Here is a 22,971-nt window from a genome sequence, read left to right on the forward strand (position 1 = left end):
GTACAATTAGATAACAATATATTTCTACAGGCTTTGCCAATGGGGTGTTTCCCAGAAACTTCTTAGGATCCCTGAGGCTCTCCCCAGGTGTTATCCAGAGACCCTCGGGAAAGGAAGTCCCTGAGTTCTAAGACAGCAAAGGTCCTTGGTATCATAGGGTGAGTATATGCCTAATGGCTCTACTGTATGGGTAAACTTTCCTCTGAAAACCTGGGGTCTCAAGGCAGCTCCAAATCAGAGAACATATTGTCAAGGACATCAAGCTCGTGGGTGCAGGAGATATTTCTATCAGTTTGAAAAAAATCTCTAATAAAAGGGGAAGTGTTATTTCTCTGTGGGATAGAGAAAGAGGGGTGCAATTCCTTTTCTTGTTGAGAAGCTTTGTCTCCCATGCCTCAGGCCCTTACCCCTTAGCACTTTCGGTTTTGTTGCATGACTAGAGCTTCACTCTGAAATATACTCCAACTTCATCTCCTTTATTGGCCTGGCTGCCCAAACCTTTGAGCCTATTTCTAAGATTTGGTTTTGAGGATCACAAGTGACATGTACTCAGCAAACCACCCCAGAGCAATGCTTCTCAAACTATAGGTTGGGAAAGACAAGTTCTTTATGTGTTGTTATTTTAAAATGTTTTTGAGGTTTTAGATTACAGAAATGTTACCAAAAAATATAGGGGATTCCTATATGTCCCACTCCCAGCCCCTTCCACACTCTCCTACATTAACAAAACCTTCCTTAGTGTGGTACATTTGTTACAATTGAGATGCACATATTGAAGCATTGCTACTAACTGTGGACTACATTATAGTTTACACTCTGTCCCATACAATATTGTAGGTTATGACAAAATATATAATGGCCTGTATCCATCATTGCAATGTCATGTAGGCCAATTCTAATGTCCTGAAATTGCCCCCATATTATACCTATTCTTCCCTCTCCCTCTCTTGAGAACTTCTGGTGGCCACTGCCTTTACATCAAATATAAAATTTTTTCCATTGCTAGAATAATAAGTCTATAATAGGATAATAATAAGTCTAGCTTAGTCCAGTGTTCATTCCCCAATCTTGAGGATTTTGGGATGGTGATGTCCACTCTGTTTCTAATTGGGAGGGGGCTTAGATCCCATGGGGAAGATGGATGGAACTATCTTGCTTGTAGTTGCAGACACTGTTTCTTGGGATGATCATTGTCCATTATCATCTCCTTGTTAGTTGTTCCAGGTGAGTTCAGTGAATGGACAAGTTTGTGTTGCAAGTCTGCTGAGATTCAGGGCTCAAATGGCACAGGAACAAACCAAAGATTTAAGTCTCTGGGACATATATTTAACAAGTATAGTGCTAATTATAGGTACAAATAAAAAGGGCAGAATAGCTGTGTTTAGTGAAACTATAAATGAGTCTAACTCTGTTACACTGGGGAACATAAATTCCAAAGTAAGGCCTACTGACAGGTTGCTGAATTCCTGAGCTTGTCTGCCTGCTTATAGTGTCTTGATGTCCCTAGAACCCTCAGGAACCCTGCTGTTTGATGCACCATTAATGTGGTAGTCCACACAATCCTGCTGAGATGTATATAAGCATAACCTCTGGAATGACCTCCTGACTTACTTTGACATCTCTAAGCCATAAAAATTCATCTGTGTTTAATATTTCCCCCTTTTGGTCAAGGTCTTTTTCCAGTTGCATTGCTAATTGGTACCTGGTAATAATCCCTCAGTGCCAGGGAGGCTTATCTCTGGGAGTCATGTCCCATGCCAGGGTGGTGGTGGTGGTGGTACTGCATTTACATGCTGAGTTTGGTTTAGAGAAATGCCACATTTGAGCAACAAGGAGGCTTTCAGGAGGTTACTCTTAGGCAATATACAATACTAGGCTAAATTTCAATTTCACAAGAAGAGGTTCATAAGGACAATCATTAATATCAAAGGCCTGAACTAAGGGTCTATATTCCTTCACTAGACACTGTCCTTGTACTCAGGGGATTCTTGTCATCCTATTAGAGAATATAGCAGAGCTCCCAAGGATGGAAATTCAATATTCTTTCAGTTATTGTGTGGGTCTCCCACTACTGAGACAGTGCCCCATGAACACTTGAACATATTCATATGCCTTAGAGGCATGTCCCAGGTATATGCCTCCCACATCCCCTCATTACTGACATCATGCACCAGTGATCCTTGCCTCACAGTTGTGGCCCTTCTGTATCCAAAAACCTCTCCGCAAACCTCATCCACTGTTGATGGGAAAGTAGAATGGTGCAGCCATTGTGGAGGACAGTTTGGCGGTTCTACAGAAAACTAACTATAGAATGGCCATATGATCTAGTGATTGCATTGCTGGATATATACCCAGAGAAACTGAAAGCAAGGACATGAACACACATATGCACACCAATGTGGCATTATTCACTACTGCCAAAAGTTGGAATCAACCCAAATGTCTGTCAACAGATGAATGGATAAACCAGTTTTGGTACATACATACAATAGAATATTACTCAACTGTAAGAAGGAATACAGTATCAACACATAGGATAACATGGATGAATCTTGAGGACCTTATGTTGAGTGAAGCAAGCCAGGTACTGAAGTACAAATATTACATCACTTCACTGATATGAATTAAGCAAATTGAGCAGACTCACAGAGTGAGACTATGAAAGATAGGTTTACAGGAAATAGAAAGGGAGAAGAAGGTTGTGAGCCAATGCCTATATCAGTACAATCTATGATAAGGTGGATGTATGTAGTTGTGCAACAGAGGGGCATGACAGTGGTGCAGTGATTGCATTGAGTTGGGCGGTAGTGGTTCATTGCGGGGTAGGGTGGGGAGGATTGGTTGGACTATCTATGGAACTGGGGGGAGGGTTTGGGGAGTGAGCAGGTGAATACTGGGGATTGGTGGGTATCTTGTTGAAACTACAATATTGGGAATGCTCTTTTGACAATATGGCAAGTGAGGGTTACTGGTTCAGGGTGTTGTATGTGGGGGTAGTTTGGGACAGGGTGCACCTGGGGCAGGCTTCTAGGGAGTATGTGAATATTTATCTTCACATAGTGTGCTATATCAGTGCGTGGAAACCCACATAATGAGCTGGAAAGTGGTGGACTTCCATCATGGGGAGGTCCATTATGTTTTCAAATAGAAGGGCAGGGGTCTCTTGAGAGCTTGGGCAGTACCCAATAGGGTTGGACAGACCGGTGTGTATGAATCTTGTCCTTCAAGGAGTGAAGCCTGGTGGTTGCTCTGGGTCCCGAGGGGAGGGGAAAGGAGGAATAGAATAGGTGGAACTGGGGACAATTTTGGGGAGATGGAAGTATTCTACATGATATTGCAATTATGGATACAGGCCATGTTAGATTTCATCAAAATTTATAAAAGGGTATGGTCCAAAATTAAACCATAATGTAAACCATTGACCATGGTTGGTAGCTGTGTTTCAATATTTGTACATCAGTTGTAACAAATGTACCATCCACATATAAAATGATATTAATAGGCAAAGGGGGAAAAGGGGGAGGATGTTGGGTATATGAAAGTCCCCTGTATTTGGTACATGACTTTTCTGTAACCTAAAACTTCTTTGAAGACAAAATGAAAAAGTTAGGTTCTGGGGGAACAAATGGAAGAAAATGCCACTTTTTTATATTTTTAAATGTTTCCATTTCTTTTAACATTTTTGTATCCATATGTTTTAGATAAATCTTTTGGACATTTTAAAGATAGATTTTATCTTTTGAAATTCTAATTTTGGAATCAATGAGATTTAACAGGAGAATTTAGTGCATTTATAATATTGTGATTACTGATATGCTTGAATGAATGTCTACCATCTTATTCTTTGCTTTATATTCAACGTGCTCTTTTTATCTCTTTCCCTTCCACCTACTATTTTCTTTATTCTCCTTCCCTCCCCACTCTTCCTATAGTTTTAGAAGTTTTGCCTTCTTTATTTATATAGTTATTTGAATTAAAAAATTTTTAACATGCATATTTTAAAAGATTTCAAATTGATCAGTATGTATACCCCTCCTCTTCCATTACCCCTTCCTGCCTTACATCTTATTGTTTTATCTAGTATTTATTTCAACCTTGTTTTAAATTCCCACTCTTTAGTCAATATTATTATATTATTTAATACCATTTATTCACTTAGCAAATTTATTGCATGCTTACCATGTTAACATACACGAATAAACAGACACAGATGCCTGCCATCATCATGATTGCATTCTAGGGTGGAGGAGACACATTATAAACAATAACCATAATCAAACAAATTGCATCTTATGTCACATTAGAAGATGATTTTTACTATGGATAAAAGAGAATTGAGTAAGGGAAGTTGAGAGTATGGGTTGAGTAAAAGTGGGACAGTGACAATGGATTGATATTTTAAATTGTGTGGTTAGAGTAGATTTCCTTGAGGAGGTAATTATTTGAGTTGACTGGAAAAAGGTAAGAAAGTGAGCAATGAAGATATCTGAGAGAATTAATTCCAAGAAGAAGGTAAAGAGTACAAGATTCTAATGTAGAAATATGCCTGGTGTGTTCAAAGAACAGCAGGGAGGTCAGTGTGGCTAGAGTGGTGTGGATGGAAGGATCACAGAAATGAGGCAAGAGAAGTGAGAGGGGAGCGGTGGACCATGTTTCTTTAGATTTACCCACAAGTTTAACTATTTCTTTGTTCACCTTTGCTTCTTCTTTGCCACTCCTTCCTTCTGGATTGAATTTCTTTCTCCTGAAATATATATATCCTTTAGTAGTTCTTTTGTTTTTTTTTTTAAAGATGTGTTTATTCCTCCCACTTTCCCCCTCTCATTGTCTGATCTCTGTGTCCTTTCACTGTGTGTTTTTTCTGTGTCTGTTTGTTTTCTCTTTTCAGCAGCACTGGGGACCAATCCTGGGACCTTCCGCAGTGGGAGAGAGGAACTCTCTTATTGTCTCTTATTGTCTCTCCTCTGTGTCTCTTTTTGTTGCATCATCTTGCTGTGCAGGCCAATTCGCCTTCACTGGGGGTCCCAGGAATTGAAACCTGGACCTCCCATATGGTATATGGGAGCCACATCTGCTTCCCTAGTACTTCTTTTAGAAAGCAGATTTACTGAGGTATAATCTACAATTAACTACACATATTTAAAATTCACAATTTTATACATGTTGACACATTTAAAAAACCATGGAATTACCACTACAATCAAGAGAGTGAATATAAATATGATCTCTAAGTGTTTCCTTGTGCTTCTTTGTTACTCATCTTTTCCAACCCTCCCTGACTCCCATCCCAAAGCAATAACTGATATATTTGCTGTCATTAGATTAGTTGGCATTTTTTAGACTTTTATGTAAATAGAATGATACTGTATGTATTTATTGATCTAGTTTCTTTCACTCAGCATAATTATTTGGAGATTCATCCATGTTGTGATATACCAATAGGTTATTCCTTTAAATTTCTGCATAGTATTAATTTATATGGATATACCACAGCTTGTTTATGTAATCCTCTGTGATAGAGATTTGGGTTGTTTTCGGCTTTTGACTATTACCAGTGAAGTTGCCTGCAAACAACTGTGTGCAATTTTTGTCCTTTTGTATAGATATATATGACTGGATGATATGGAATATGTATGTTTAACTTTGTAAGAAACTACCAAGCCATTTTTAAAAAATAGTTATAGATTTTACATTTCCACTAGCAGTGTATGAGAGTCTCAGTTCCTCCACATCCTCCGCAGCACTTGGTATGGTCAGTATTTCTCATTTTAGACATTGTAACATGTATGAAGTACCATCTTGTTTCCCAAATGACTAATAATGTTGAACATCTTTGCAAATGTGTATTTATATTGGCATACACCTTCTTTGGTGAAGTATTTGTTTCAAATTTTTTACTTATTTTTCAATTGAGTTCCTTATTTTCTTATTCAGTTTTGAGAATTCTTTATATATGCTGGAGAAAACTTCTTTATCAGTTACGTGCTTTGCAAATATTTTATCCCAATATATGCCATACCATTCCTTTTTTAAGAATTATCTTCTGAAGGGCAGGAATTTTTAATTCTAATGAAATCCAACATTAATTTGTTCTTTTACAGGCTGTACTTTTAATGTTATATTTAAGAAATCTTTGCCTAACCCATTGTCACAGAGATTTTCTCCAATGTTTCCTTTTTTAAAATTTTGTCATTATTTATTTTTTTAATGTTACATTAAAAAAATGCGGTCCCTATATACCCCCCACCCCCCTGACCCCACTCCTCCCCCCATAACAACAACCTCCTCAATCATCATGAGACATTCATTGCATTTGGTGAATACATCTCTGAGCACTGCTGCACCTCATGGTCAATGGTCCACATCATAGCCCACACTCTCCCACAGTCAACCCAGTGGGCATTGAGAGGACATGCAATGTCCAGTAACTGTCCCTGCAGCACCATCCAGGACAACTCCAAGTCTGGAAAACACCCCCACATCACATCTCTTCCTCCCACTCCCTACTCCCAGCAGCCACCATGGCCACTTTCTCCACACCAATGCCACATTTTCTTCGATTACTAATCACAATAGTTCATGAATAGAATATCAGTAAGTCTACTCTAATCCATACTCTATTCCTCCATCCTGTGGACCTTAGAATGGCTGTGTCCACTCCACATCTGTATCAAGAGGGGGCTTAGATTCCAAATGGATGTTGGATGCAATTCTCCTGCTTTCAGTTGTAGGCACTCTTGGCTCCCTGGTGTGGTGGTTAACCTTCTTCACCTCCATGTTAGCTGAGTGGGGTAAGTCCAATAAACCAGAGTGTAGGAGTTGCACGTCTGTTGAAGCTAAGGGCCTGGCTATCTCATGGTCAGTTCAGAGATTCAGGTCCCCTGGGTATTCATTGAACCCCAGCACCAACTACAGTTCCAGTAAAAGTAAAAGGAGAGACTTGTGGACAAAGATCACATCTAAGTTCAAGTCCATTACACAGAAACAAACTCCAAAGTAGGCCAACTGAGATGACACTGAACTCCATCTGCCATGACCATAGAACCTGTGGGTCTCTGTAGCTCTCAGAAGAACCAAGACCTGGGGTTGTATCTACTTTATCTGTCTCTGGGACTCTGCTCAGGTGTGCATAAGGGCAAGTCCTCTGATAACGTCCTGGCTCTTTTTGGAGACTCATAGCCATGTAAACTCATTTGTCCTTTCCATTTCCCCCTTTTATTCAGGTCAAGAGCACTTTTAACTCCTGGTATTATATGTTGATTGAGATATTCTGCTGGTCTGAGTTGACACTTTTATTCAAGGTCATTTTCTAGTTACATCATCATCTGGTACTTGGTAGTAATCCCTCTACACCAGGGAGGCTCATCCTCGGGAGTCATGTCCCATGCTGGGGGGAAGGCAACACATTTATATGCTGATTTGACCTCGAGACTGGCTACATTTGAGCAACACAGAGGCTCTCAGGAGGTAACTCTTAGGCACCCTGAAACTGTAGGCCTTGTTCTTATTTCAGGTGCACAGGCTCACAAACATAGTTATTAGTGTCAAGGGCTCATTGTTGGACCTTCCTTCTGTTTTCGTCTTTGCTGTTGCACTTGGGGGATTGTTGCTGTTCCTTTAGGGACTGTGATAGAGCTCCCCTTGCTAGGAACTCAGCACTCCCTCAGCTGTTGTTTTTAATTGTAACCACTATGAAAATACCCAAACATTTTTATGTACCCTGGATATATGCCCTGTAGAACTCCCTGCCAAACATGTGTCCCCTGTCAGTAACATCCCACACCATTATTCCTCCCCTGTCATTGTTGAACCTCTCTGTGATCCAAAACTTCTTCAAAAGTAAAGCCCAATATATTGCCAGGTGCCATTAATAGTAAAATGGAATGTAGTGATGACTTTAAAGGTTAGATATAGAATGCCTACTAATTTAGAAAAATTAAGGTAAAAATAAATTGGGGTATCAAAAAATTTAAAAATGCGAAAGATCTGTTTTTGATATTTTGCCTTCCATCCCTGCAATAAGTGTTGCCCTGTATACAAATTGGCAAGGCAACTACTTCCATCTTTTCCTCAGTGTCTACATCCTATCTTTTTCTTTTTTTCCCCTAAGTATTAAGCTTATCTTCACAAAAGTTTGGATCACAGTAATTCATATATACAATATACAGTACTCCCACATATCCAACATAAAACCCTTTTCCCTTCCATAGCAATAATCTTTTTACACATTCTTACTATATTTACTGAAACTGATGTACAGATATTGAGACAATAGCTTTCAAACAAGGTAACATTTGTGTTTACATTGTGGTTTATATTTTAGACTATACAATTTTCTAAATTTTTAGTTATCTTATGTTTTACATCTTGATTTACATTTTAGGCTATCAGCCCCTATATGTTTTTGGTGTAATTTAACATGTCTTATATCCATCCTTGCATACTCTTGTGGAACACTTCTATTGCCCACACAGTTACATTGGTTCCATCTATTCAATACCTCTTTCCCCCTCCCCTTAGGGCCCACAGTGACAGTCAATCTTCATTGCTTGAAGGGCCATGTTCAGAGATACTTGCAACAGTGTTGAGGACTGGACATGCTCAACTGCCCTAATGCACTGGGAACTACCATTTCTCTCAAGAGATACAATTCCCTCTATTTGAGAACATCAGTCCTCCTCAGGATATGAATATACCTTCACTCTCATTATATGGGTCTCTATCCAATGATATAACCCACTATGGCAAAATGAGCATTCACATGCTCCCTAGGAGCCTGTACTGTGTCGGATTATCCCCTTTAAGCATCTTAAACAGGTAACCTTCCTTATTATATTTTTGAAAAAGTTTTCTCAGCAATATACTGACAATCTCCTATGTTCGTATGTTGCCCCACCCTCCCCCCAATTTCTTGGGCAATATTACCCATCCTCCCATCCCTAGTCCCCCTCAAGCCCCCACAAAGTCCCACCCAAAGGTAATCCTATTCCCCCATTTTATCCCTTCCTTGTACAAATACTTACCTCCAGCTTATCCTAGATTCCAACCACATAGGTGTCACCTTACATCCTTCCTCTAACCCCCATCTTCCTTTAAGCCTATCATCCAGTCTCTAGCTCTCTGAGGCAGCTTGGTTTACTTATTTCTTATCACTGAGGTCATGTAGTATTTGTCCTTCAATGCCTGGGTTGCTCCACTCAACATAAGGTTCTCAAGATTCATCCATGTTATCACGTGTGTTTGTAGTGTATTCGCTCTTAAAGCTGAGTAGTATTCCATTGTATGTATAGACCACATTTTATTTATCCATTCATCTGTTGATGGGCATTTGGGTTGATTTCAACTTTTGGCAATAGTGAACAATGCTGCTATGACCACTGATGTGCATATATCAGTTTGTGTCTTTGTTTTCAGTTCTACTGGGTATATACCCAGCAGTGGAATTGCTGGGTCATATGGCAAATCTATAGCCAGGTTTTTTAGAAACTGCCAAACTGTCCTCCAGAATGGCTGGATCCTTCTGCATTCCCACCAACAGTGGATGAGTGTTCCCATTCCTCCACATCCTCTCCAGCATTTGTCATCTTCTCTTTTTTTCATAGCTGCCAATCTTATGGGAGAAAGATGGTATCTCATTATAGTTTTGATTTGCATTTCCCTGATAGCTAGAGATTTTGAGCATTTTTTCATGTGCTTTTTAGCCATTTATATTTCTTCTTTGGAGAAGTGTCTGTTTAAATCTTTTTCCCATTTTTTAAATGGGTTGTTTGTCTTTTTATTTTCAAGATACAGGAGTTCTTTATATATGCAGGTAGTAAGTCTCCTATCAGATATATGGTTACCAAATAATTTCTCCCAGTGTGTAGGCTCTCTTTTCATTTTCTTGACAAACTCCTTTGAGATGCAGAAGGCTTTAATTTTGAGGAAGTCCCATTTATCTATTTGTTCTTTTGCTGTTCATGCTTTGGGTGTGAAGTTCATGAAGCCGTTTCCTATTACAAAGTCTTGTACATGCTTCCCTACACTGCTTTCCAAAGTCTTTATGGTCTTGGCTCTTGTATTTAGGTCTTTGATCCATCTTGAGTTGATTTTTGTATAAGGTGTGAGATGGCAATTCTCTTTCATTCTTTTACATGTGGATATCCAGTTCTCCAGACACCATTTGTTGACTAGGCCGTTCTCTCCCAGTTGAGAGGGTTTGGTGACTTTATGGAATATTATATGACATGAAGATCTATATAAGAACTCTCAATTTGGTTCCATTGGTCTGTGTGTCTCTCCTTGTGCCAATACCATGCTGTTTTCACTACTGTAGCTTTGTAGTATGTTTTGAAGTTAGGTAGTGTGATTCCTCCAATTTTGTTTTTCTTTATCAATATGTCTTTGGCTATTCAGGGCCTCTTTCCTTTCCATATAAATTTTATAATTAGTTTTTCTAGTTCCTTAAAGAATGCTGTGTTGATTTTTATTGGGATTGCATTGAATGTATCGATCAGTTTTCATAAGATAGACATCTTAATAATATTTAGTCTTCCCATCCATGAACAGGGAATATTCTTCCATTTATTTAGGTCTTCTTTGATTTCCTTGAACAGTGTTGTGTAGTTCTCTGTGTATAAGTTTTTTTCATCTTTAGTTAAATTTATTCTTTGGTATTTGTTTTTTTTTTAATTGACTATTGTAAATGGTATTTGTTTCTTGATTTCCTCCTGAGCTTGCTCGTTATTGGTGTACAGAAATGCTACTGATTTTTGTGCGTTGATCTTATAACCTGCAACTTTACTAAACTCATTTATGACTTCTAGAAGCTTTGTTGTAGACCTCTCAGTGTTTTCTATGTATAGGATCATGTCATCTGCAAATAATGAAATTTTGACTTCTTTCGTTCCAATCTGAATGCCTTTTATATCTGGTTCTTGCATCAGTGCTCAAGCAAGTACTTCTAAGACAATGTTAAATAGAAGAGGTGATAGTGGGTATCCTTGTCTTGTTCCTGATCTTAGAGGGAAAGATTTTAGGATTTCACCATTGTAAACGATGTTAGCTGTGGGTTTTTCATATATACTCTTTATCATGTTCAGAAACTTTCTTGTATTCCAATCTTTTGCAATGTTTTTATCAAGAAAGGGTGCTGTATTTTGTCAAATGCTTTTTCTGCATCTATAGATATAATCATGTGATTTTTTTCCTTCAATCTCTTTATCTGGTGTATTACATTGATTGATTTTCTTATGTTGAACCATCCTTGCATACCCAGAATGAATCCCACTTGATCATGGTGTATAATTCATTTAATGTGATGTTGAATATGGTTAGCAAGCATTTTGTTGAGGATTTTTGCGTCTAGGTTCATTAGAGAAATTGGTCTGTAATTTTCCTTTCTTGTGGTGTCTTTGTTTGGCTTTGGTACTAGGGTAATGTTGGCATCATAGAATGAGTTAGGTAATATTCCTTCTGTTTTGATTTTTTGGAAGAGTTTCATCAAGGTTGGCATTAGTTCTTTCTGGAATATTTTGTGAAATTCACCTGTGAAGCCATCTGGCCCTAGGCTCTTCTTAGTTGAGAGGTTTTTAATGACTGATTCTATCTCTTTACTTGTGACTGGTTTGTTGAGATCATCAATTTTTTCTTTCATCAATATAGGCTGCTTATGTGTTTCTAGGAATTTTCCATTTCCTCTGAATTGTCATTTTTGTTGGAATACAGTTTTCAAAATATCCTCTTATGATAGTCTTTATTTCTGTGGGGTCAGTGGTGATATCTCCTTTCTCATTTCTTATTTTGTGTATTTGCATCTTCTCTCTTTTTTCTTTGTTAGTCTTGCTAAGGGTTTGTCAATTTTATTGATCTTCACAAAGAACCAGCTCTTGGTTTTGTTTATCTTTTCAAGTGCTTTCTTATTTTCTATTTCATTAGTTCTGCTCTTATCTTTGTTCTTTCTTTCTTTCTCCTTCCTGTGGTGTTACTTTATTTTTTTTTTTTACTAATTCCTCCAAATGTGCAGTTAGTTCTTCAATTTTTGCTCTTTCTTCTTTTTTGATGTATGACTTTATGGCTATAAATTTCCTTCTCAGTACTGCTTTTGCTGCATCCCATAAATTTTGGTATGTTGTGTTATCATTTTCATTAGTTTCAAGGTAGTTATTAATTTCTTTTGAGATTTCCTCTTTGACCCACAGTTTTTCTAAGAGTGTGCTGTTTAATTTCCATATCTTGGTGTGAAATCTAGGCCTCTGGCCCTTGCAGATTTCCAGCTTCACTCCACTGTCATCAGAGATACTATTTTGTATGATTTCAATCATTCTGAATTCATTGATCCTTTCTCTGTGGCCTAGCATATGGTCTATCTTGGAGAATGATCCATGTACGCTTGAGAAAAATATATATCCTCCTGTATTTGGGTGTAATGATCTGTATATGACTATTAGATCCAGCTCCTCTAATATACTGTTCAAAGTTTTTGTTTCTTTATTGATTCTTTTTTGAGATATTCTGTCCAAAGTTGATAGTGGTGTATTAAAGTCTCCCACTATAATTGTAGAGGCATCTATTCTTTCACTTAGTTTTTCCAGTGTTTGCCTCACATATTTGGAGGCACCCTTGTTAAGAGCATAAGTATTTATGATTGTTTGTTCTTCTTGAAAGGTTATCCCTTTCACTAATATGTTTTTTCCATCTTTGTCTCTCACAATTGTTTCACATTTAAAGTCTATTTTGTCTGATGTTAATATAGCTACTCCTGCCTTTTTTTGGTTATTGTTTGCTTGTAAGATTGTTTTCCAGCCTTTCACAGTCAACCTCCTTGAATCCCTGGGTCTAAGATGTGTTTCCTGTAGACAGCATATAGATGGGTCATATTCCTTATCCAACTTTCCAGTCTGAATCTTTTGACAGGTGAGTTTAATCCATTGACATTCAGTGTTATTACTTTCAAGGAATTATTTATGTTAGTCATATTTTGATTGGAATTGTGTTTGTCATATTTTGTTTGGGTTTTTTTTCCTTCTCTTTTTGTCTTTTTTGTTGCTCTTACACTCTCTTCCAGCTCTGCCTCTCCTGTTTTTTCCTTTCTTCCTGCAGAACTCCCTTTAGTATTTCTTGAAGGGCAGGGTTCTTGTTGGCATACTCTTTTAGTTTCTGTTTATCTGTGAATATTTTGAACTCTCCATCATTTCTGAATGCTAGTTTAGCTGGGTAGAGTATTCTTGGTTGGAAATTTTTTTCTTTACTACCTTGACTATGTCATATCACTGCCTTCTTGCCTCCATGGTTTCAGATGAGAAATCAGCATTTAATCTTATGGAACCTCCCTTGTATGTAATGGTTCTCTTTTCTCTTGCTGCTAGAATTTTCTCTTTGTCTTGAGCATTGGATAATTTGACAAGTATATGTCTTGGGGTGAGCCTGTTGGGATTTATGGTGTTTGGGGTGCATTGTGCTTCCTGGATATGTACATCCATCTCTGAGTAGATTTGAGAAGTTTTCAGCCATTATTTCCACCAACACCCCTTCTGTCCCCTTTCCCTTCTCTTCTCCTTCTGGGATGCTTATAATACATATGTTTGTGTGTTTTGCATTATCATTCAGGTCCCTAAGCCTTAGCTAGATTTTTTCTATCTTTTTATTGATCAGTTCTACTATCTGTTTGATTTCAGATGTATGTCTTCCACGTCGCTAATTCCCTCCTCTGCCTCTTCTAATCTGCTATTTGCTGAGAGTGTATTTTTGATTTCTTGAACTGTGGTGTTCATCCCCATGATATCTCTTATCTTTTTGCATTTGTCTACAATTTCCTCTCCATTTGTTTTCTTCATATTGTTAATCTCTTCTTTTACTTCTTTAGTTGGTCTCTAATATATGTTTTGTGATCTTTAATTACTTATGCAATGTTCTGCTCCTCTTGCTGGTTTTTAGTTTGTTCATTGGATTCAGCCATGTTTTCCTGATTATTGGTTTGGTTTGTAGTTTTTTGATGCTGTCTGGTCATCATTTTATCTTGATGGGTTTAATCAGTTCCTTAGCTTTTTTGTCTAGCCTTGGGGATTAATTAGTTTTTGTTCATGCATAAGTGTTATGTCTTCTCTTTGTCACTTTGTTTTTCTTACTCTATTTTCTTGTTGCTGGCTAAGTTCACTTTGAAGGAAAATATTAGGGCCAGGGAAAGCAAAATGAGTAAGAAAAGAAAATGTATAAAGTAGTATTTGTAATAAATGTTAACAGAGCAACAATGTGAGATCTGGGAGAATGGGTATTAGACTCATGTAAGTTGTGTAGGGTTATAGCAGTAAATAGAGTACCTATAATGAGGCAGTCAACTGAATATGGGGAGGAATATAGTATGAATTAAAAGGTCAGTGTTTTCATGAGAGAGAGAAAGAGAAAAGAAAGACAATAATATCCAAGTGGATAAAAGACAGAAAACAGAACAAAGGTATTAGAAATAAACAGTCAGACATTTGGGGGCCAAAGAAAGGGAGGTAGAGTATAAGAGAAACAGCAGATGATGGATGATAGAAAGATGTGGGGGAAAGGGGATAGTGTAGGTGGCCAAAATCAATACCACAGAAAAGAGGAAATGGAGGATGAGGAAACACAGCAAGTGTGAAGCACTCCCTGCAGCACCTATTACATAAAGAAAATAAAATAAAAAAAGAAGAAAAAGAGAGAAAAGAGAAGAGAAAAAGGGGGTCGGGGCAAAGAAAAGGGGGAGGGGGGAACAAGCAAGAAAAAGAGAGAAAAAACCAAATAAATGAAAAAGGACCTTGGGGGATAAAACAGGAGACAATGCAATATTAGCAACCATGCCAAAAAAAACCCCCAACATTTCAAGCTAGGAATCCTCTTTGTAGTTGAATAATACCCTTAGGGATCTGACCTTCCCCCTTTCTCCTTTCCTCACGTCTCTCTCTCCCAGGGCAGCAGGAAAGCTGCCTGAGAGGTCCAGTAGGAGATTTAAGTAGGTCCTTGTTGAGCCAACTCAACACAGAAGACTATGACTCTTTAATTCCAGCGTGAGAGCACCTACACCTCACCAGAAACCCCAAATATGTTATTGGAAGCTTGGATAGCACCTCCTATAGTCCCTTCCCCTTAGGTGTGCTAGGAGAAGTGTAATTAATTTTCTGACTCCACCTTCTCCCAGACCAAGTTTCCTATCCCAGGACATTTAGGTAAATTGGGCTTTCTCAGCAGATTCACCTCTCCTTTCCTCCCAGACTCTCCCCAAGTCAGCTGGTACACTCCTCCAAGTTCAAGAAGAGAGAGAGAGAGAAAATAACAACAACAACAACAACACAAAACACTGAGGGCTAGGGTAATCAAGATCCTCAGATGGACCTCAGGGCATGGTGGATTTGGGAATGGGAAGTCCATGATATTGCAGACTAAGGGTGTGTGAGTCTCTGGAGCATGGGCCACCAGGGTTTAGGGCACACAGACCTAGGAACCATGCATCCGGTTAACACAGGGCCTGGGAACACCGCAGCACCTCCAATGTTTCCTTTTAGAAGTTTTATTGTTTTAGATTTTACATTTAGGTCTATGATTCATTTTGAATTAATTTGTCTTTCATCACTGAGTATGATGTTAGCTGTAGGGTTTTCTTAGATGGAAAAGTTTTCTTCTTTTCTTAATTTGCTGAGAGTTTTTTAAAAAAATCAGGAATGAATGTTAAATATTGTTACATGATTATATCGTTTTTCTTTTTCAGTTGGTTAGTATGGTGAGTTGAGTTTTGAGGGTAGAACCAACTCTGCATTACTAGGTTAAAATCCCATCAGTCATGATGTGTGTGTGTGTGTTTAAAATATAATGCTGCATTTGATTGCCAACATTTTATTTAGAATTTATGCATCTATGTTCATGAGGGATGTATTTTTGTTTTTTCTTTCCCCCCTCCTTGAAGTGCCTTTGTCTGGCTGAGATACCCTGGTGTGTCAATCGAGGTCCAGACAGGAGAAAGAAACCATACAGTAATTTGAACAGTGAAAGTTTAATATGAAGAATTATTAACTGTAATGGGAACTACAATAATGAAGGATTGGCTAGTAAGAAGTGCATATTGTAGGAATAACATATAAAAATCAGTCACTAACCCTAGAGCTGATAAGAGCACCCAAGAAAGAGCCCCTAAAACCCACACCACAGCAAGGATCCAGGCTTTTTTGGAGATGAGATAGCACTAATTCATTGATTGGCAAAGAAATCACTGTGGTGTCACACAGGAGGAACTTGCTGAAATCTGCCCTCCAGGATGCTGCTGGGTAATGCTGTTCACTGGGGTATGTTGTACCAAAGGCACTGTGCTGCAAGAGTGCCCACTGGAAGCTGCTGACCTCCTTGCACAAGGAACCAGGAAATAGAACTACTTTCTTCCAGTAATGTCTCTCTATTAACAAAACTTTAGTGCCAGCTGAGAAAGGAATAATATTTAAAGGGCCCATACCCATTTCTACAGAACAGCCAAAAAACAGTGAATTTGGAAGAGAGAGACAATTACACAGTAATTGATAATTGGATCACAGAGTGAGGCTTTTTTATAGAATAAGTTGAAAAGCATCACCTTATCTTTTTTTAATTTAAAATTTTGATTGAATTATACCACTTGTACATGAATATACATAAACAATAAGTGTATAGTAAAAGTTGTGAACTTACAAAACAAACATGTATATCATCATATTGGGCTCCCATGCATTTCTCCACCATCCATACCATGCACTGTTGTGAAACAATTATTACAAATTATGAAAGAGCATCATCAAAATCTCACCCCTGACTCTAGCCCATATGTAAGTATTTGGTGTATTTTTCTCCCAACCCACCTTGTTATTAACAACCTATATTAGTATTATATATTTTTTTATAGTTCATGAGAGATCATTCTCATATTTGGTCTGTTAACCACAAGTTCATTTTCCACCATAGGAGTCACTTGTTATATAGTCCCATATCTTGTACAGATAAGTGTACAATCAGTAGGTCATTATCATTACAGAGTTGTGCTCTCATCAGCTTAGTCAATTTTAGTGTAATTTCATTGCTCACAAGGTGAAAATCCCATACCCCCCTTATACTCCTCTGTAATGGTTATGCTAATGTGTCAAATCGGCCCAAGTTTTTTGGTCAGGCAAATACTGGGCTAATTGTAATACAAAGACATATATGGGCTTCAGTCATCTGAGAGTTTATTGCATAGATGGCTGATTACAGCTACAGTCAACCAAGGATTTTGCCCTAAATAATGAATGACATTTTATGCAATCAGTTGAATGCCTTAAAAGGGAAAGTGATTTCAGTATTCAGAGAGTTTTGCAGCTTGACTTGGACAGCCAATATCTCCTGGGAACTCATCAGGGACCTTCACCAGAGGCCCTGGTTTGCAGCCTGCCCACATAATTTGGACTTGTGCATCACCATGGTCACGTGAGAGAATTTTATAAAATCTCATACTACTTATAGCTATCTCCTGTTGATTCTGTTTCTCTAGAGAACACTGACTAATACAGCTTTGTATAAGGACTGGTCCTTGAGAAACAGAATTTAAATATGGGATTTCTGAAGTGGTTCTGGGAGTTTTGTAATTGGTTCTCTACTCTAATTGGACTCAAGGTTACTAATGACTCCCTTTCTAATAATCAAGAGGCCACTAACAATCCATGGTGTGAGTTGGCAGTGGCGATGTGCAAAATATCATCATGCAAGGATCTGGGTGAGAGTGTTTTCAATACCTTAACAGAGTTTTGTGAAATCAAAAGGTAAAATGATGTTGGCTGGCTCCTCGTAGATACTCTGGATACAGTTAAAAAAGAAAGGGATGAGCTAAAGTCTTCAAATTTGCAACTCAAATGCCACATGAATGATGTGAAAATTTCTATATGTTCTCTGAAAGAAAATATTGTTTCATGCCACCACAGACTAGAGAAATCTGAAAACCAGACTCAGAGTCTCATTGTATGAGTAGCAGAGTTACAAAGAAAACTAAAATCTCAACCTGGCAGGGTGTCTGTTGTTAAAATGAAGGCATTGAAAGAAAGGAGTGGAACTCTGAGGATTGGGATGGGGACATATGGAATGATGGTGATATTGGTGGGGATACTAGAACCCCGAATTCTAATGAAATTTTGCCAGACAAACCTGCAATGGCCTGCTCTGTGGAGACCATGTAACTTCAACCTTCTATCACCAGGCTCCAGCCTGTCCCCAGAGAGTCTAGACCTCCTTCCACACCTGAGGCAGGTACCAGACAGACTAAATCCTGCACTGCCCAGACTCCACCCTGCCATGAGGAAGCTGCTTTCTAATCCCTGCCTGAAGAGATTAACCTTGTCTCACCAGATGAAAATGCAAAGGGATGCCCCGAGGTCAATATTTTGCAAGACATGTCTAATCCTTCTCCTTACCCACCCCCACCACACTTCTGCTCTAGGAAATGTATTACTACACTAAAATCACAAAAGGGGAATATGTGTGGGAATGGATACTAAGGGTATTGGATAATGGTGGAAGGAATATAAAGTTGGTTCATGCTGAATTTATTGATATGGCCCCACTAAGCAGAATTATGGCTTCAGTTCTGTAGCTTGAGGGGTCAGAAAGGGTTCTAATAGTTTGTTTTGGTGGCTGACTGAATCATGGACCAAAAGATAGCTTAGCATGTCTGAGGTTGAGATGCCCAATTTACCCTGGCATAGAGTAGAAAAGAGAATTCAAATGTTTAGAGACATTGGAATGCTAGAAAGAACTTACCATTTAAGACCTGGTCATGCATCCCAGGGATATCCAGAGGACACACCTTTAACAATGAGGAATAAATTTGTAAGACTAACTCCATCTTCCTGAAGAGCTCTGTGGTTGTTCTTCTCTGCTAGTCTAGGTACTACTGTAGGAACTGCTGTGATGGAACTAGAATCTTTAAACATTATGAGGATGATCAAATCTTGGAACAGTAAAAGTTGAATATTGTTAGTTAATTGCCAAAGACAAGGTAGGTGTGGCTACTGCAATGAAAGACAGACTCAAAGCAGCAATCCAGAGTCTGAGTCACGTAGATTAATGGCATTGGATAATAGATCATGGGGTACCTAGAAGTGAAATAGATGGGCAGTCTACTAAATTCTTTCTTGATCTTTATAAGCAGAAGAATTCTAGGTGAAGTGAACAAAACCCTAACTTGAATTACAGATACAGAGATTCGTGGCCCCTTAACCACACATTTGAGACACTTTACAGACCCATAGCCCCTTGAGGGAAGGCCAGATCCCTTTGGCGAAGGATCCTGTTACACTGCCAAAAATTTTTCTTTTAATCTTCCTCCCAGCTTTCCTCAAGGAGACCTACAGTCTTTTACCAGAGTAACTGTGCACTGGGGAAAAGGACATGAACAGATATTTTGGGAATTACTAGATACTGGCTCAGAAGTGACATTAATCGCAGGAGACCCAAAACTTCACTGTGGTCCACCAATCAGAGTAGGGGATAATGGAGGTCATGTGATTGATGGAGTTTTATCTCAAGTTCGGCTCACAGTGGGTCCAGTGTGTCCCTGAACCCATTTTGTGGTTATTTCCCTAGTTCCAGAATACATAATTGGAATATACATACTCAGTAAATGGCAGAATCCCCACATTGGATCCCTGACTTGTGAAGTGAGGGCTATTATGGTTGGAAAGGCCAAGTGGAAGCCACTACAACTGCCCCATCTAGCAAAATAGTAAACCAAAAGTGATACCAGATTCCTGGAGGGATTGAAGAGATTAGTGCCACCATCAAGGATTTGAAGGATGCAGGAATGGTGATTCCCACCACATCCCCATTCAACTCTTCCATTTGGCCTGTGCAGAAAACAGATGGATCTTGGAGGGTGATAGTAGGTTATTGTAAACTTAAGCAGGTGGTGACTCCAATCACAACTGCTGTCCCAGGTATGGTATCATAGTTTGAGCAAATCAGCACATTTCCTGGTAACTGGTATACAGCTATTGATCTGGAAAATGCTTTTCTCAATTGCCATTAGTAAGGACCACGAGAAACAGTTTGCTTTCAGCTGGCAAGGCCAGCAATATACCTTCACTATCCTGCCTCAGGGATATATCAACTCTCCAGCCCTTTGTCATAATATCGTCTGCAGGGACCTTGATTGCCTCTGCCTCCCACATCATGCTAGTCCATTATATTGATGGTATCATGTTGATAGGACCTAGTGAGCAAGAGGTAGCAATGGCTCTATACTTATTGGTAAGGCATTTGCATGAGAGAGGATGGAAGATAAATCCAATAAACATACAGGGGCCTTCAACCTTGGTGATATTTCTAGGTGTCCAGGAGTGTGGGGCATGTCAAGATATTGCTTCTAAAGTGAAGGACAAGCTACTGCATCTGGCCCCTCCTATGACCAAAAAAGAAGTACAATGCTTAGTTGTGTCTTCATATTTTGAGATAACACATTCCTCATTTCAATGTGCTTTTCCAGCCCATCTATTGAGTGACCAGAAAAGCTGCTAGTTTTGATTGGGGGCCAGAAAAAGAGGAGGCCTTGTGGCAGGTCCAGGTGCTGTGCAAGCTGCACTATCACTTGGGCCATATGACCCAGCAGATCCAAGGGTGCTGAAAGTTTCAGTGGCAAATAAAGATACCATCTAGAAACTTTGACAGGCCCCTAAGGGAGAATCACAATGCAGTCCCTTAAGATTTTGGAGGAAAGCCCTGCCATTCTATTCAGTTAACTACTCTCTTTTTGAGAAACAGCTTTTGGCCTACTACTGTGCCTTAGTAGAGACTGAAAGCTTAACCATGGGCCATCAAGTTACCATGAGACCTGAGTTGCTTGCCATGAACTGGGGATTTTCTGACCCACCAAACCATAAATTTGGGCATGCACAACAGCACACCATAATAAAGTGAAAGTGGTATATACAAGAGAGGGCTTTTTAATTTAATTTTATTTTATTTTTTGTCTTTATTTTTTTAATGTTATATTAAAAAAATATGAGGTCCCCATATATCCCCCACCCCCCTCCTCCCACTTCTGCCCCCACAACAACCTCCTCAATCATCATGAGACATTCATTGCATTTGGTGAATACATCTCTGAGCACCGCTGCACCTCATGGTCAGTGGTCCACGTCATAGCCCACACTCTCCCACAGTCCACCCAGTGGGCCATGGGAGGACATACAATGTCCGGTAACTATCCCTGAAGCACCACCCAGGACAACTCCAAGTCCCAAAAATGCCCCCACATCACATCAACAAGAGAGGGCTTGAACGTGTCCTGAAGGCACAAGTAAGTTACATGGGATATAGCCCAAACACCCATGGTTACGACCCCTGCCATGTTACCTTCTCCTTTCCCAGCCCATAGCTTTGGGCTCTTGGGGAGTTCCTTACAATGAGTTGATTGAGGAAAAGGAAACTCAGGCCTGGTTTACAGATGGTTCTGCATGATATGCAGGTACCACCCAAAAGTGGACAGCTGCAAGACCACAGTCTCCTTCTGGGACATCCCTGAAGGATAGTGGTGAGAGCAAATCCTCCCAGTAGGCAGAACTTTGAGCAGCACACCTGGTTGTTCATTTTACTTGTGAAAAAAAAATGGCCGGATGTGTGTTTGTACACTGATTCATGGCCTGTTGCCAATGGTTTGGCTGGATGGTCAGGGACTTGGAAGGAACAGGATAGGAAAATTGGTGACAAACAGGTCTGGGAGGAGCTATCTTGATAGACATTTCTGAGTCAACAAAAACTATGAAAACATTTGTGTCCCACATGAATGCTTACCAGAGGGTGACTTCAGCAGAGGAAGATTTTAATAATCAAGTGAATAAGGTGACCCCATCTGTAGTTAATGCTCAGCCTCTTTCCTCAGCCACTCCTGTCATTGCCCAAATGGCTCATGAACAAAGTGGCCATGGAGGTAGGGATGGAGGTTATGCATGGACTCGGCAACATGAACTTCCCTTCACTAAGGCTGTCTTGGCTACTGAGTGCCCAGTCTGCCAGCAGCAGAGACCCACACTCAGCCCCCTATATGGCACCATTCCCCAAGGCGATCAGCCTGCTACCTGGTGACAGACTGATTATATTGGACCACTTCCTCATGAAAGGGCTAGCAATTTCTTTTTAACTGGAATAGATACATATTCCAGATATGGGTTTGCTGTCTCCATATGCAATGCTTCTTCCAGAACTACCATCCCTGGACTTGTCGAATGCCTTATCCACTGCCATAGTATTCCACACAGCATTGCTTCTGATCAAGGAACCCACTTCACAGCAAATGATATGTGAGAATGGGCATGTGCCCATGGAGGTCAATTGTCTTTCCATGTTCCCCATCATCCTGAAGCATGTTGATTGATAGAACAGTGAAATGACCTTTTGAAGACTCAAATACAACAGGAACTGGACACAATACCTTGCAGGGCTGTGACAATGTTCTCCGAAGCTGTGTATGCTCTAAATCAGCATCCACTCTATGGTGGTGTTTCCCCCATAGTCAGGATGCATGGGTCCAGGAATCAAGGGTGGAAATGGGATTGGCAGTACTCACTATTACCCCTAGTGATCCACGAGGAAAATTTTTGTTTCCTGTCCCTGCAGCCTTAAATTCTGTTGGCTTTAGTTCCAAAAGGAGGAGTGCTTCCACCAGGGAACACAACAATGATTCCATTGAACTGGAAGTTCAGACTGACACCTGGGCACTTTGGGCTCCTAGTGCTTCTGAATCAATAGGCAAAGAAGGGAATTACTGTCTTGGCTGGGGTAACTGATCCTGACTATCAAGGGAAATAGGACTGCATCTTCATAATAGGGATAAAGAAGAATTTGCCTGGAATACAGGAGATCCTCTAGGGCATCTCCTGGACTGCCACACCCCGTGATTGAAGTCAATGGGAAAATTGCAACAACCCAATCTACATAAGACTAACAATGGTCCAGAATCTTTAGGAATGAAAGTCTGAGTCACCCCAC

At 39.5% G+C, this 22,971-nt stretch overlaps 1 long non-coding RNA gene across 1 annotated transcript in view; it reads left to right on the forward strand.

The window, feature by feature from the left end:
• Positions 1-52: 52 nt before the first annotated feature.
• Positions 53-22,971, forward strand: part of LOC131276225 (uncharacterized) — a 57,599-nt gene continuing 34,680 nt past the window's right edge. Inside the window, exon 1 of the long non-coding RNA XR_009183729.1 lies at positions 53-158. This is a non-coding gene — a long non-coding RNA (uncharacterized lncRNA). The remainder of the gene's footprint in view (positions 159-22,971) is intronic.

The sequence above is a fragment of the Dasypus novemcinctus genome, chromosome 27, assembly GCF_030445035.2.
Source record: "Dasypus novemcinctus isolate mDasNov1 chromosome 27, mDasNov1.1.hap2, whole genome shotgun sequence".
Classification (NCBI taxonomy): domain Eukaryota; kingdom Metazoa; phylum Chordata; class Mammalia; order Cingulata; family Dasypodidae; genus Dasypus; species Dasypus novemcinctus.